Consider the following 17180-nt stretch of genomic DNA (forward strand, 5'->3'; position numbering starts at 1 on the left):
GAATGTGTGTGTGCAGACATTGTGTGGGTATACATCTACATGTGGGTGCATTGCCATGTGAATGAGTGTCATTGAGACAGGATCTCTCAATCAAACCCAGAGATCATTGACACAGCAAGTCTTGATAACCAGCTTGCTGTAGGTATCCCGACTCTGCCTTCCAAGACTAGAACTACACCTGGCATTTATGTGGGTGCTGAGAATCTGAACTTTACTCCTCCTCATGCTAACATATCAAGCACCTTAACCATTAAGCATCAACCCATCTCAGCAGACCCCATTAATGCTTTTTGACCAATCAGACTAAAAGGTTTATCATGTCTTCAGCCTTAGTTCTCAGTTAGCTTATGATTCAGATTATCTAGATATATTTACAGACTTCTACCACTTGGGAGTGTTTCTCCTAGTCTTTGGTCCTGTGTTCTTTCTCAAAGCAGCTGTGTACCCCTGGGGACTTGATGTGCACCACCTCCTTTTGATATGTTATTTTGTTGTTGTTGACTAATCAGAGCTATCCATACATGGATTCCTGGTTCCTGTTGATGTTTCCCTTCTCCGGTTTCTTGCACAGAAAAGTGCTGTCGACAACTGGTTCATCACAAATGCCTCAAGGTTGTTCTTTCTGATAAGACCCCTTTTATGGGTACACCTCTTATCTAATCCAACCACTTTGTTCAGACAGGATGCCTGAAGAAACAGACACTTTTGAATGCAATATGATCAGTGATCAAAATATCCAAGGGAATTCCAAAAAGTTTCTGAACATTGAAATAAAAGAAAAAGGACCTCTGATTGTTCATGGAGCAAGTTCCTAGCCCATGTCAACAATACCTCCTGAATACAGATTACTTCCCTCCAACAGGGCACAGGACAAAGGACCCGGGCATTTACAGAGCTGGAATTTGCTGCAGGCAATGTGTGCACTTTTAAAAATTGTTATTATAAGTATATTAAGGTCTCCAAAACCATGATCTGTCCTCTGAGATTTGCTGTGGGTGTTACATATAAAGGACATTGTGCATGGGTTTGGAGAACAAGATCATCACAGCAGAAACTGTTACTTGTATTAACCCTACAGCTCTGTCTGCATCATGCATCCTGGCTCTCCCCCAGGTCTTCTCATGATCTCTGAGAAACAGTCTGCCTCTCCTGGTCCTTCTCTTTGCTTTACTGAACTCTGCAGCTCAATTTGGCCTTTCTTTCTTAACTACTTTATATAAAATTGGCAAATACTTCCAACATAGACATTTATATTTTTCTTCCCTAATTTAGTTTTTTTTTGACTTGACCATTTTATTATTTAAGATATTTATCTGTCTAATTTTCTTTTCTGCCTCACCAGCCTTGGAGACTGAAGATGATTTTCTGTTTTGAGCATCCTTGTATCTCCAGGACACACTGGGATTTCAGGAAAGAAAAACCTGTTAAATGAAAAAATAAGACATCGGATGAGCGAGAATATTGAGTTCCTAGAATTTTTCTCTAATTTGTATATGCTATAGTAATATAATGATACTAGATTATATTACATTTAAAGATTTGGTACAAAAAGTTAGATTTCTGTACTTTCACTAAAGATAGACTTTTGAAGCTGACAAACAAAAGCCAGGTTGTAAACATTTCTTGAAAAGTCTTGCTGAATGAAGCTATCCTTTTTCTTCAGAGAACAAGACAGTCTTGTTCAGCTGATGTTAAAGTAGAAAGTTCTGGTTTGTATTGGTAACTTTTTTTCAATTTTATTTTTTACATTCCACATTTTATCCGCCCCCAGTCCACCTTCTGACTGTTTCACATCCCATACCTCCTCACCCTCTTTCCATGAGGATGTCCCCACCCCTTCACCCATAACTCCTTACCCCACCAGACCTCCTCACTTCCTGGGTCTCCAATCTCTCTAGGGTTAGGTGCATCTTCTCTGACTGAACACAGACCTGGCAGTCCTCTGCTGTATATGTGTTGGGGCGTCATAGCTGGTATATGCTGCCTGTTTGGTGGCCTAGTGTCTGAGAGATCTCAGGGGTCCAAATTAATTGAGACTGCTGGTCTCCTTCTGGGTCTCCGTCCTCCTCAGCTTCTTCCAGCTTTTCCTTAATTCAACCATGGGTCAGCAGCTTCTGTGCATTGGTTGGGTGTAAATATCTGCCTCTGACTCTTTCAGCTGCTTGTTGGGTCTTTCAGAGGGCAGTCATGAAAGGCCCCTTTTTGTGAGCACTACATAGTAATAGTGTCAGGCCTTGGAGCCTTTCCTTGAGCTGGATCCCACTTTGGGCCTGTCACTGAACCTCCTTTTCCTCAGGCTCTTCTCCATTTTTGTCCCTGTAGTTCTTTCAGACAGGAACAATTATGGGTCAAGGTTATTGACTGTGGGATAGCAACCCCATTCCTCCACTTGATGCCCTGTCTTTCTGCTAAAGATGGGCTCTACAAGTTCCTTCTCCCCACTGTAGGGCATTTCGTCTCAGGTCCCTCTCCCTTTGAGTTCTGAAAGTCTTTCACTTCCCAGGTCTCTGGTACATTCTAGAAGGTTCCCCCACCTCCTACCTCCTGAGGTTGTCTGTTTCCATTCTTTCTGCTGGCCTCAGGGCTTGAGTCCCCTTTCCCCACCCAATACCGGATTGTGTTCCCCCCTTCTCCTCCCTGTCCCCATTCCCACCCAGGTGCCTCCACCCCTCCCCACTCCTTGATTGCTTTCTTCTCCCTCCCAAGTAGGATTGAGGCATCCCCACTTGGGTCCTTCGGCTTGTTAACCTTTTTTGAGTCCTGTTAAGTGGTGTACTTAAAATACATTCTAATGGTTACTATGAGGAGAACAAGACTGGCAAGTAAAGTAACTGTAGAAAGGGTTGCTGCAAAATACATGCTGAAATTTGTGACCACATCCATCAATGAGTTAAACTAAAAATAGCAACTTGGGAGTGTTTAAACAGATTTAAACTACCCATTTGATGTATGGAATGAATAATTGAGATACAGTTTTGTGACTTAATAAATTATAGCTCAGGACTCTTGCTTAAAGACTCATAATACAGAAAAACCAAAAAGGGATTGTATTGGCTTCCCAGGCCTTGGCCTTCCATAAAAGAATACTATAAACTAAATGGCAAAACAATAGACATTTAATCTCTCCTGAGTCTAGAGACTACAAGTCCAAGGTCAAGGTACAACCAAAGACAGGCTCTCTGAAGACTGCAGATCACCTCTCTAGATTTTCCATAACAATTTGCCATACAAAGCAAAAATATATGTCAGAAAACCATGGAGACTAGAAGTCCCGAGGCAAAGGCTTTCATCTGAGGCTGCTTCCTAACTTTGTAGGTAGCCATTTTGTCTCTGACTTGTAATGCTGTCCTTCCTCTGAATGTATCTGCCAAATTTTCCTCTTAAGAAGAGCAAATATGTTGGGTTAAAGACTGTTTTAACATCCTATTTTCATTTAATTAGTACTTTTAAAAGCTGTATCTCCAGGTATTGTCATATTAGGTGCTGTGTTACTTCAACATACAGATTTTGTGGAGGAGTAGGTGATCCGGGAGGATTTTTAGTAGCCTTTGGTGCTTCATCTGAATGTGGATTTCTTCTTGTATCATTTCACAATGTTAGTCCTGTGAGTATCCTGTATATATGTGTCAGTGTTTTCTCTTCTTTTCTCTTTCCTTGGTATTGGATATTTAACCTAGGGTTTCACACATGCTAAGTAAGTGCCCTAATACTGGGCCATATCTCTGGTCCTCATTAATAATAATAATGATGATGATGATAATAATAATAATAATAATAATAATAATAATAAAATTATTATTTTATAAATTATATAATATAATTTATTGTTGTTGTTATAATGTTGATGGTGATCATGACTTTGAGACAAGACCTTACTTAGTAGGCTAGAATATCATTGAATTCACTCACCCTGTACCAGGCAGGCCTTGAACCTGTGATCTTCCTGCCTCAGCATCCCTAGTGGTTAAGAAACAGGTTTGTACCACCTATCCTGGTTTGAATGTCTCATTTTTATAGTGTATCAGTTGTGTCCAATGAAGATCCATGCCCATTGATTACTCCTGTAAATACCTTATCCAAATAAAGTCACTTTCTAAAGTTCTGAGGTTAGAACCTCAACTCATTTCAGAGTTCAGCCCATGACAGTGGTTGCTGTGATTTGTGCTCTCTTTGGGCCTCATCCTAAGTGACATCTCTTTGTCATGTTGAGTGTCTGCCTATTTCCTTAGTATCATCGTTAACACTGACTTAATCTACACTCTCTACCTATGGTATTTATTGATATTTAAAATAGGAGAAGTAGATAAAATAAACATTACTATTATAGGTCCAGTAAAGGAGAATGTTATTTGAGATTTTGCGTATTTAATTAATTCATTTTATATTTCTCTAAACTCCAATTAATACTTTATTTGCTTTTATAGGTAAAGCAAAACTGTATTTTCAAATACATTCATATATTAAGTCTCTGTGTATGGTGGTGGTGGCTGTGGTGGTGTGCCTGCGTGTGTGCATGTGTGTGTGTGTGTATGTGTGTGTGTGTGTGTGTGTGTGTGTGTATGCATGCCAGCACATGAGTAGCTGCCAGAGCACAGCTTGAAGATGGCCTTCTTCTCCTTCCATCAGGTGCATTCCAGGACTCTACTCAGGTACTCACACTTGGTGGCATCTGCCTTTATTTGGTCATCTGTCTTGCCATTCCAAAACTGTATCTTTTAGTTAATACAAAGTAGGATTTACTCTAATATGTAACCTATATTCCTCAGGGTCTTTATGGAAAACAGTACATTCAAATGAAAGTAAACAAAGGATGATTGGTAAAGATATTGGTTCAGTATATTGATTTAACAACAACATGATAAAAGCAATCTACAGCAAACCAGTAGCCAACATCAAAGTAAATGGTGAGAAGCTGGAAGCAATCCCACTAAAATCAGGGACTAGACAAGGCTGTCCACTCTCGCCCTACCTATTCAACATTGTACTTGAAGTCCTAGCCAGAGCAATTAGACAACAAAAGGAGATCAAGGGGATACAAATTGGAAAGGAAGAAGTCAAAATATCACTTTTTGCAGATGATATGATAGTATATATAAGTGACCCTTAAAATTCCAACAGAGAACTCCTAAGCCTGAAAAACAGCTTCAATAAAGTTTCTATTTTTAATGTCAAAAGTTCTGATTGTATAAGCCTGTCATGTCCTTGCTTAGATTAATTCCATGATATCTTATGAACCATGTTTCAGTAGATGGCCACATAGCCAATAGTATGTGCATGGATAACACAAGGTGGATAGGTGGATGTAATGGAGAGATGGAGACAGGGAGGGGGAGAAAAGTGTGTAGGGTGTAGCATTCATTGAAGAATTGAGTTGGAATTTTGATGGGGATTGCATTGAATCTGTAGATTGCTTTTGGCAAGATAGCCGTTTTTACAAATGTTGATCCTGCCAATCCATGAGCATGGGAGATCTTTCCGTCTTCTGAGATCTTCTTTAATTTCTTTCTTCAAAGACTTGAAGTTCTTATCATAGAGATATTTCACTTCCTTACTTAGAGTCACGCCAAGGTATTTTATATTATTTGTGACTATTGAGAAGGGTGTTGTTTCCCTAATTTCTTTCTCAGCCTGTTTATCCTTTGTGTACAGAAAGGCCATTGACTTGTTTGAGTTAATTTTATATCCAGCTACTTCATGTTTAGGTATGGGCCTTGAATTCCTGATCTTTCCAAGACTTTTATCATGAATGGGTGTTGGATTTTGTCAAATGCTTTCTCAGCATCTAACGAGATGATCATGTGGTTTTTGTCTTTGAGTTTGTTTATATACTGGATTACGTTGATGGATTTCCATATATTGAACCATCCCTGCATCCATGGGATGAAACCTACTTGGTCAGGATGGATGATTGTTTTGATGTGTTCTTGGATTCAGTTAGCAAGAACTTTATTGAGGATTTTTGCATCTATATTCATAAGGGAAATTGGTCTGAAGTTCTCTATCTTTGTTGGATCTTTCTGTGGTTTAGGTATCAGAGTAATTGTGGCTTCATAGAATGAGTTGGGGACTCGTGGAAATAAAAAGTTGTACAGTGAAGGATAGCATCACCTGAGTGGTGAGGCTTTCTATGGAAGGAACCTTTTTAATTTAAAAAAAAAATTCCCTTTTTACAATTGAAAACTTGACTTACATATACTTTCTCCTAAAGAGCCCCCCTTTTTTTGCAATACTTTTCCTTTGTATTTCAGCTATAACTGTCCTATTTTCCACGGTACTCTTTCTAGAGTGCTAGAGCAAAGAACAAAGAAATGTGAAAGGCTAGAATACTATTTTATTATCGTTCTACATATCCATGTACTTTATTATCTTGCCTTATAATAATAGAATAAGCATGGACCTGAGCATTTAAAAGACAGAACATCTCTTGGTGTCTCTAGTACCATGATTTTTTATCTTCTAAGTTACTTTTTGGAAACAATTCTTTAATGAATGTGTACTGAATGGGTTTGGGGGGGGTCAAGAGATGGAGACTGAGGCAGCAATATACACTTTAGAAATAAGAATACATTGTACACCCAAGAGACTTAGATATTAAGTCCATTATGGAATAAACACACGAAATTGCCTTTTTTGTGTAGAGTAGCCTAAGGATGCTCATGAATTGGTAGTCACAGCTGTCTCAGGCAATGAAATAGAAGGCAGAACTAGAAGCAAGAAAACTGGCTGAAAGCCTCTCACAGTAGCAGTTTTGTTCTCCCATTCAACACTACCCCTAACCTAACCCAGACATAACTACACGTGCTTTTCTCTAGATAATAATGCATTTCATGCAGTTGATGAACTGAACTGGGAGCATACAAGGAAAGAACCAGATACAAATGTTCCACAAAGTCATAGCTGAATAGCTAACCATTCTACCCTATGGTAGTCTTCTTCACTGGACTTCCAAAACGCAAGTGTTGAGAAATTATTTCTTGATATTTCTGACAAACCTAGTAGGGAATATGTACAGATATCAGTATTGAGGCTTTTCTGATACAAATGTAGCAATATTCCCCTGTAAAAAGCCCTTGTCAAGCAGCCATTAAATTTTGTTTTCAGATGTGAGTGGAAAGGTCATGATTAACACACACTCAACAAACCATCTAACACAGAAGACAGAAATAAAATAAAACTACAGGATCTAGACTAATAGGGAAACAAAAAGCCTTTAAACTTTGGTCACTAATCGCAGACTTAAGAAAAATATTTGATCTATGGGGCTAATTTATCACTATTTAAGGCAATAAATGGGGAAAGAAATGTAGAAGCAAGTTGGTTGACAAAGGGATCAAAGGGTGCTTGGTTCTCACTTTTTATTGAAATAATTTATTCTTGTCCCCATTTAGCGCTGCCTCCTACAAATGAACTGCTATACAATGAACAGAATCTGGGGCTGTGGCGATTAATGACCAAAAAACCCCCAAAAAACAAAACACCCAAAACAACAAAAAACATCAACCCTCAAGGCTTATATGGTGTTTACTCTGTGAAGTTAGAATGGGAAGAGGGTGTGTGCTTATGAATTCACAAATTTCTAAACCAAGACTTTAGTACAATTTATCCCATAAAATTGCATATCATTGGTTTAAAACATTAAAGTAGAGAAACAATGTGGCCAGAGACTGTAACCATGAGTTGTGTTTCCTTACTGTGTGCTTCACTGAGCCCGTTTTTTCCCTATAATAAGCATCTTTATTGAGATACTTCTCAGGAAACTACTTTTATTCACCTTAGGAAGGACATCAGAAAACTTAAGAAAGGATTGGGTCCATGCCCTAATTAATGAACCAATTAGTTCTCTGATATTTTTCAAGAGCATGAGTGATCTGACAGCTATATCAGTTAGACTCCTTTATGCCAAAATATAATTGAGATCTGGGTTCTAGGGAGGCAGGACACAAGTCTACTTCACTTAAGATTTGTTCTTTTATATTAAGATGCGATTGTATATACATGAGCATTTTTTTTCCTGTCACATCTCCAGCACTCAACATAGTGCCTGATTCCTGGAGTGATTCAATAGTTTTAACTTTTTGGATGAGTCATAAGATTCTGCACTTGACAATTCCCCTGAATAGTTTATCCAATGTCAGGAAAAGGTTTACTTGAGATTTTGAGATCTTATATATTCATTTTTTTATTGGCTGTTGATCATGGATTAAATAACCAAAGTGTAGCAATCAAAATTCTGAGGTTAGAAGTAGTGATGTTCCTCCCCCCCCTCCTCCTCTTCCTCCTCCTCTTCCTCCTCCTCTTCTTCCTCCTCCTCCTCCTCCTCCTCCTCCTCCTCCTCCTCTTCTTCTTCTTCTTCTTCTTCTTCTTCTTCTTCTTCTTCTTCTTCTTCTTCTTCTTCTTCTTCTTCTTCTTCTTTTCTTCTTCTTCTTCTTCTTCTTCTTCTTCTTCTTCTTCTTCTTCTTCTTCTTCTTCTTCTTCTTCTTCTTTTCTTCTTCTTCTTCTTTTCTTCTTCTTCTTCTTCTTCTTCTTCTTCTTCTTCTTCTTCTTCTTCTTCTTCTTTTCTTCTTCTTCTTCTTCTTCTTCTTCTTCTTCTTCTTCTTCTTCTTCTTCTTCTTCTGGAGAAGAAGCAGGACTCCTCCTCCTCCTTCCCCCTCTTGTTCTTGTATTTCTTCCTTCTCCTCCTTGTGTTTCTCCTACTCATCTTCTTTCTCCTTCTTCCATAACTAGTCAACCATATTATTATCAGCTTGATATGTTCATTTTATTAACCTTCTTTTAGAATAGTGGTTCTCCTAAATATGAGTGAGAAACTTCAAGAAAAGCAGACATTCATATTTCCTGAATATGTAGTAGAATATATTCTCTGGCCCTGGAGCTTGGACATCTCTAGAGAAGGGAGGAGACTTATATAAATGATCCGAAGGCAAAGGTGAAAATGGAAAATTGTTTAGAAACTGCAAATTTTTCGGATATTCCTTGATGAATGTCGGTCGATTTGTTAGAGGAGTTGTTTATATGATTTTTGTCAAAACCAACAATATATCTGACATAAATTCTGAGAAAAAAAGAAAATAAACAATATATCTTCTATCTGAGAGATTAAGCATGTCTTGGTATGATTTATATGTCCGGCTTAAGTATTGGGCTAGTTTGTCATTGCTTAGAACATATAGAATCTCAAGGTAGATGGTTGTGCATCTTTGATGAGAACCATTTTACACGTGGGAAGTGTGGATAGGATGGGATGGTTAGTGGAACTGGGGTGCCTGATGAGAAACTCAAAAAGAATCAATTAAAAATTTTTTAATTAAAAAAATAAATAAATGATCTAATTTATTTTAAAAAGAGGAGAACTAAAAGTGATTTGGGGATTTTAATTTCAAAATAAAAACTGATTAAAGAGGTTAAAATGTAAATCAGAGCAACAACTCTATATCATGCAAACAAATACATACATCACAAGAAAAAAGTACCCGCAATTCACATGCTGCTTCTCATGAAATACACAGTAGATGTTACTACAGAGGTTAGGCAGGCATTGGTCTGATGATATAGTAAATGCTGTGTTTCTATCATGTATACTATATGACTAAACAGAGGGTATCTAACCCTGTTCTTGCCTTTCGTGGCAGCAAGCATGTTTTGTTGGCACACTTGTAGATTCATGAATATTCATTTATGGTACTTTTCAGAGACCAGAGGCTTGTAAGATTACTCATTGCTTTTGTAATGTGACTATGCTCTGTAAATTTGTTTTATATCATTTCCTACAGGTATTCATATGGGATATTCACAATTAAACTAAAAGATAATTACATAATCTTGCTTTTTCAAATATAGTACCTGGGTGATTTCAAAAATATACTTCAAAGCAAAATATTTCAACAGATTGAAAGCAGAAACAAAGCTACTTCTTTTTTTTTTATTACGTATTTTCTTCAATTGCATTTCCAATGCTATCCCAAAAGTCCCCCCCCCACTCCCCTACCCACCCATTCCCATTTTTTGGCCCTGGTGTTCCCCTGTACTGGGACATATAAAGTTTGCCTGACCAATGGGCCTCTCTTTCCAGTGATGGCCGACTAGGTCATCTTTTGATACATATGCAGCTAGAGTCAAGAGCTCTGGGGTACTGGTTAGTTCATAATGTTGTTCCACCGATAGGGTTGCAGATCTCTTTAGCTCCTTGGATACTTTCTATAGCTCCTCCATTGGGGGCTCTGTGATCCATCCAATAGTTGACTGTGAGCATCCACTTCTGTGTTTGCTAGGCCCCGGCCTAGTCTCACAAGGGACAGCTATATCACCGTCCTTGCAACAAAGGCTTGCTAGTGTATGCAATGGTGTCAGCGTTTGGATGCTGATTATGGGATGGATCCCTGGATATGGCAGTCTCTAGATGGACCATCCTTTTGTCTCAGCTCCAAACTTTGTCTCTGTCTCTTCATTTAAAAAAAATTTTTATACTGATTTGTGTGCTCATGTACACGTGTGTGCATACACATGTGCACCACAGTGTGTGTGTGTGTGTATTCAGATCAGAGGAGAGCTTGCAGAAGCCAACACACACACACACACACACACACACACACACACACACACACACAAGCGCGTGCCTCCTCCTATAACAGAATAATTTAAACCCAGAGCTTTATCCAGGTTTGGCAGGTCCTCTACCACATAGCTCTGCCCCAAGCCCCAGAGCAATTATTTCTCATACAAGTTTGAAACTTGTCTTTATATAAGATACATTTCTACCCTAAATTAATAAGTGCATATTTAAAGATTTGAGTTTCAGGATCCTACGTGGTACACAATAAATATAGTTTATAAAACAAAAGGTTTCATGCTATCATCAATGATTTTCAAAATTGTAAGGGGATTCTGAGACTAAAAGTCTTGATATGAAAAACAGGTTGAGGCATACCTGCATACAGTATGAGACTTATTGAAGGAGCAAAGCATCTTCACGCAGTGCAGCTAAGCCTCCTCTGGGACTTACCAAAAAGCCCAGGTGCGGTTGTATTGCCTTCCACAGCCTGAGTCTATGGCTGCACCTGAGCACTCAGCTCAGAGATGTTTTGTAATCCAGTCAGCCAACAGCCCAAGTTTCAGGGAATCATTTGCTTAATGTAGTTAGGTGTCACCTGTATAAATGTACTGAGCAACATACTTTCTAAATTTCAGTAAAAGTTTGTACTTGCCAGGAAAACAACCATTTATGTGAGTAATTAATACTTTATACATCAACGGTGACTGGGGAGCATTTCAAATTAGAATTTGTTTTGGTTTTCTTCATGCTTAAATTATTTTATTCATCATAAAATGAATCTGAAAATTATTTGGAAATAATGAAAATTGTTATTTGGAAATAATGGAAATTCATTATTATTTTATTATTATTATTATTATTATTATTATATGATTATTCAGGATCTCAAAAGCTAGTAAAATTTTATTTCCATCCTTTTATTATTAGAGAAAAGTAGGCAAAATGAATGTTGTGTTAAAAAGGATAAATGTCCTCTTTACCCAGAGAACATAAAAGACTTAAACAGCAACGGGAAGACAAAGTGCCCTTGTCATACCCCTCATCCCCTAAACTGCCCCTTGCCATCTTATCTAAAGTCTTCATCCCACTAGACAGGGACCCTGTGTACAACCATTAGAAACTGAGTGCTATAAGATCTGTCCACCCTACCCTGTGACACACAGTTCAACTGATACCACACCAAGGTCAGGCAATTGTGTGCTCTAGGTCAGGTAGACCATGGAACCCTCCAAGAACACAAACAAAATGAAGAACATGTCAATGAAAACTTTGTATTCTGGGCCTTAAGTTATAATCATTACATTTTAATACAATAAATCGATGAGAAAGTTTAAAGTGAGGTAAACTTTGGTAGAGTGAAAAAAGGGACATTTTATTTGGCTCTTTCTTATTGCTGGTAGGAAACACAGAGCTCCAAATGATCTTGGAGTTAATCTTATCATTCTTGGGCTTTTAAATTTTTTCTCTAGAAATTGAGTTGAACAGAGATTAAATGGCGGCAGGGCAGAAACACTCTGTGGGTCCACACACTCTGTCACTTTAATCTAATGTGTTTTCAGCCATACCTTTTTCCCTCCACACCCCTTCATCTGCCTGTGAGAACTGGGCACCATCATCAGAAGAGCTGAGAAAGTCAGTGTGTTTGCTAACCTATCTCCAATTTTTTTCAGTTGTAACAGAGGAAGACGGATGTCAAAGAGAAAAAAAAAATGCAATGAGCAGCTCACTCACATCGAGCAATTGCTGATAAGTGGACACGCTGTCCTCTAAGTAAAGGCTTAAGGAAATATTTTCAGTACTCCAGTAGTAGGAAGTTTTCCCTAGAGTCACTAACTTAGCCACCACTGGCATCAGCTCAGAGCTGGAATTCTGAAACATCCACCATCAGTGCACTCTCAAGGTGTCTGAACTGTAACTGGAGAGACTTACTTGTGCTATAACTCCTTAGGATGGAACTATGGGGAGCATTCTTTCTGCTCTATTTCTCAGTTAAACTAGGAAGTACTAGTTTTTCATGCAGTGTGCATTTTAAATTCATTTATTTAAAAAATAGGAAAATAATCTGTTTCTTTTCTTCATGCAGTGTGCATTTTAAATTCATTTATTTAAAAAATAGGAAAATAATCTGTTTCTTTTCTTAATGTTTTAAGATAATTATATTGTCTTGACTTATGGATATAATAATTTCAGTTTATGTACTTTTGGCTAAATATTGAAAAGTTATTGGAACAGAGAAGTTAAAGCTCTAGTGTTATGCCTCAGAATAAACTAGTGATTATTAACCTGTGGGTTGCAGCTCCTTTGGTTGGTCATATATCAGATATCCAATATATCACAAATTTATATTATGATTCATAACACTAGCAAAATTACAGTTATGAAGTTCCAATGAAGTAATTTTATGGTTGGGGTCATCACAATATGAGGAACTATATCAAAGGGTTATAGCATTAGGAGGTTTGGGAAACACTGCAATAAAACTTTAGAATAGGCATGAATATGTCACTCATGGTTCTAGGTAACATTGTGGTTCTTCAACATTAGTTTAAATTCAAACTGCTATAGGAAAAATGCCATTCATTTTTAAGTTATATTTTAGGACCTGGAAAAATGTCATCTCAATGTCATGTGCATTTTAAAGACATGTCTATATACGTTTGTGATATGGTAATGTGTTTGTTTAGTCATTTTTTTCATCCTTTTGAAAAATTCATAAACACCTAAGATATAATCATTAAATATAATATTATGTTGAGTTGTACTATTTGCATATCTGAATGGGAACTTTAAATTTTAAGGGCTTTTTTGTTTGTTTTGTTTTTTTTAGAATTTCATACTTAAGTACTGCATTTATATCATTCCAACCCTTCCTTCCCCCTAGGCTCCAAGTTCTCCCATTCCCTTTCATTTCTTAAACCCAAGGCCACATTTAATTACTGTTGTTATATAAGTACGTGTGTGTAAATGTATCTTTTATTTATTCTGATAAAAAGATGAGATGAGAGCCTTGCCCAAGCTGTGTGACTACATGGCTTGGGCTGAACTCAGTGTTTCCTTCTCTCTTCTAAATACCCCTAGGCCTAGTCCTGAATGATTCTAGCCTCTATGCAATCTAATCTGCCAAGATGACTGAGTCAAACAGGCCTCTATTAACTTCTGACTGACTTGCTCTACTTGGTCTCAAACTAACTGGCAATATGTTCTAATTTTCTAGCCCATTCTCATTCTCTCACTTGTTCTGGCTTCATCTATAACCTCTTTGTAAAACTGCGCTGGTAAAACTGCCTTCTCTCCACCTCTCTCTCTCCTCTCTCTCCTCTCTCTCCTCTCTCTCTCTCTCTCTCTCTCTCTCTCTCTCTCTCTCTCTCTCTCTCTCTCTCTGTGTGTGTGTGTGTGTGTGTGTGCTTCTCTATTAAGTTGCCTCTCTTTCCTGTACCATTCTTATAAGTGTTGGGCATATCCTATTTCTGACACATTCTGTCAAATATTTCTGATTTGTCAGGTTGTCTGCCCCTTAATTAGACTTCACTTTCAAAGATGGCTGCTTCCTTCTACACACAAATTTAGAAAGTCTTTGGATATGATCTCTTGTCAAGGCAACATTGTTACTCAATTAAAATCTCTCTCTCTCTCTCTCTCTCTCTCTCTCTCTCTCTCTCTCTCTCTCTCTCTCTCTCCCTCTGTTTCCCTCCCTCCCTCCCTCCCTCCTACTGAGTTCATTTACTGCTGTTGTTATTTATAGGTGTTTAGGGGTTACCACTTGGGATTAGACCACATGTGAGGACGCTCACTCCTGGAAAAGATTGGTTTTCCCTCTCTCAGCAGCTGGTAGAGTCTGCAGTTCTTCATGAAGAATCTATAGTTCTTCAAATAATTGTGGAGTCTAGTGCAATTTCCAACCTACACATTGGCATGTCAACTGATATTGTTATAATCTTTTTTACACAACCAAATCATTTGTATTTAATGGGTCAGGTTTCCTATCACATCCAGAAGATGCTATCTCATAGCAAATGTTCTGGTCATTTGTATAGACAGAAATGTATTGGAAATGACAGGATGATATTTGGAAGAGAGACAGCAGGAATCATGGACAAGCTTGTAGCCAGACCAATGGTAGAACTGTTTGCTGAAACTGAAAACCTTGGGTGTCTGAGGCATCAGGGGACAGTCAGTGGATAGGTACATATTTGAGTTAAAGTTCCAGATTCCTTCAACAGGGCCTGTAAGTACACACAGATGTTCAGTGGCATTCTGATAATAAGCTATGCAAATTACAATTATTCCTTTTAGGTGAACATCACTGTAGCATCCCTGTTCTTACTTGGAGGTAACCTCAATGGGCTAATCATTGGATTTCCTGTTCTTTATCTTCAAATTATGTATTGCCAGTAGGGAATCCTGTAAAGAACTATGACGATCCTAAGAATTTACCTTTCTTATGAGCAAATGAATCAACTCACTGCAGAATCAAGTATGCTATAGAAAGTGTAGAACCTGTATTTGGAGACAAGAAAAATTGTATCCCAGTAAAAGGAATGGCTAGAATAATATGAGCTTTTCTTGGGTCTGCTCTCAAGTTCAGATGTTCATGAAACACTGTGAAGAGTTCCCACTGATAGCTACACTAGAAGACACTTTGCCTTAGGAAACCTCAATGTAATGTTAAAAGCCAATATACATGGACATTGCTCAGGCAGATCCTATCTTCTAAAACTGCTAGCTATATTAGCATCTTTGAAAGGAAGAAACAAAGGCAGCTTTGCCCCTACTTGTAAGTGTTACTGTTCTTGTTTAGCTCTTTTTGGATTTTTATATCTACTACTCTTCCCTTATTCCGCCCTAATCCCTTTCAAACCCCCAACACTAGGTAGGAAAGAAAGGTTAGAGGGAAAGGGAGCATAGAACTCTTTAGACTACTTGCTGATTAGGGGCATCAGGTTCTTATGGGCAAGTCCTATCTTCATCATCAGAATATTCAGCAATCCAGCCATAGCAAAGGCAGCAACAGAAACCAGCAACAACAGGGATAAGCAGCATCCACTGCCAGGTCTCTCAGAGCTCTCACATTTAAACTCTCTCCAGAGTACACAAAAATACACTCCTGCTAGTGCATGAGGCAAATCATAATCACCCACTGTGAAGCAGCCTCTTACCCCACACCTGGGATTAAAATAAAAATATACACAAATAATGTAACTGTGCTTTTTAAGAAACCAAAATTCTCACTACATGTAAGATGGGCAAAAATCCAAAAATCCCATGTATACAATTTCCGAACAATCCCCAGAAAATTATCAGTAAAAATGAAGAGATCATATGATTAGTTATTGCTATTCATTATTTATTTCTCTCATTTGGAAGTTAGTGGCTTGACTGTGTCTTTCAGGAAATCACTTATTTCCATCACGAGGGCTCAGTACACGTTCCTGTCTTATGTTACACTCATTACTTTCCCCCATTACAGTGTGTAAGAATAGAGAATGCTCCTCCTTTGCTCCAGCCTGAAGTCATACTAGCACATCAAGGACTCTCATAGCCTGCCTGCTTTGTTGTGGACAGCTTCTTTTAGCTAAATCTTTACCTGTTCATCTTAACAGTCTGTGCCATCTGTTTGCAGCTGGGATCTTGAATGAGTCAGACCTCTTAGTTTTGAGACTTGAGATAGTGTTAGGGTCCACTGCAGACTGAGAAAAAAAGCAATGGGAAGCCCCCAGTCCACTGGTGTTATTGCATAAGAGCTTTAGGTTGCCATAAAAATTTTGCACTTGGCTTTTGAAATAAAATGCTCCTCTTAAGAATTTCAACACTGAAGCTACTGCAGTGCTCTGCATAAGACAGAGATATATGCAGTTTTGTGTGGGTGGCTCTAGAGGACAATCAATGGGTTAAAAATTTGAGACCTGGGCTGATTTTGTTATTCATGCTAAAGTCTCAGAAGTCTAACTTTTATGCCATACAGCAAGTGCCTGTGTTTCAAGAAATGCTAGAAATACCAGTTTATTATTTTTCAAGAGAAATATTACTGTCTTCCAAGTAGAATATATAAATCTACATACATAACTCTACTTTCAAGCATGTTTTTAGATCCCTAAAGGTGCTAAATGTGATTGCTTGTTAAATAAGATGTTTCTAAGCTACCCATCTCTACTCTCTTGACTTTTATTTAATGTGATATTTCTACTTTGGATTGTCACAGGGTCTCTTTAAAGGCAATGCTGAGGTGTCCCAGGTTATAGTTCTCTTTGTTCTTTTCTTCTATGTGACAGAAGTTACATTTTGTGTTTGGGAAGACTTGTGTGTCCATTTTGTTTGGATTCCATTATATGTAGGCATTAGGGATTTCCTTTCCTTTTGCTTTATCTGGTAATTCTGATCTTTTCGGTAATATTGGAGGCAGGATGTTTGTTCTCTCACACATAAAATGTAGCATAGCTAAGAGACAATCTATGTAAGGGTTAAAGGTGAAGAGCCCCCTGACATACATTAATAAGCATTTAGCATAGATAAATATTGCAATTATTTTGTTAATGAAATGATTATAAGATGCACCATGATTTTACTGTTAGCTGTTTACTAAGCTTTCATGGTAGATGTCTGCTTCTTATTCAATATTCTTCATATCACTCAT

At 37.9% G+C, this 17180-nt stretch overlaps 1 protein-coding gene across 2 annotated transcripts in view; it reads left to right on the forward strand.

The window, feature by feature from the left end:
* The window catches only part of Kcnn2 (potassium intermediate/small conductance calcium-activated channel, subfamily N, member 2), a 417138-nt gene that overhangs the window by 70218 nt on the left and 329740 nt on the right, over window positions 1-17180 (forward strand). The window lies entirely within an intron of this gene.

Source organism: Mus musculus, chromosome 18, assembly GCF_000001635.26.
Source record: "Mus musculus strain C57BL/6J chromosome 18, GRCm38.p6 C57BL/6J".
NCBI classification, from domain to species: Eukaryota; Metazoa; Chordata; class Mammalia; order Rodentia; family Muridae; genus Mus; species Mus musculus.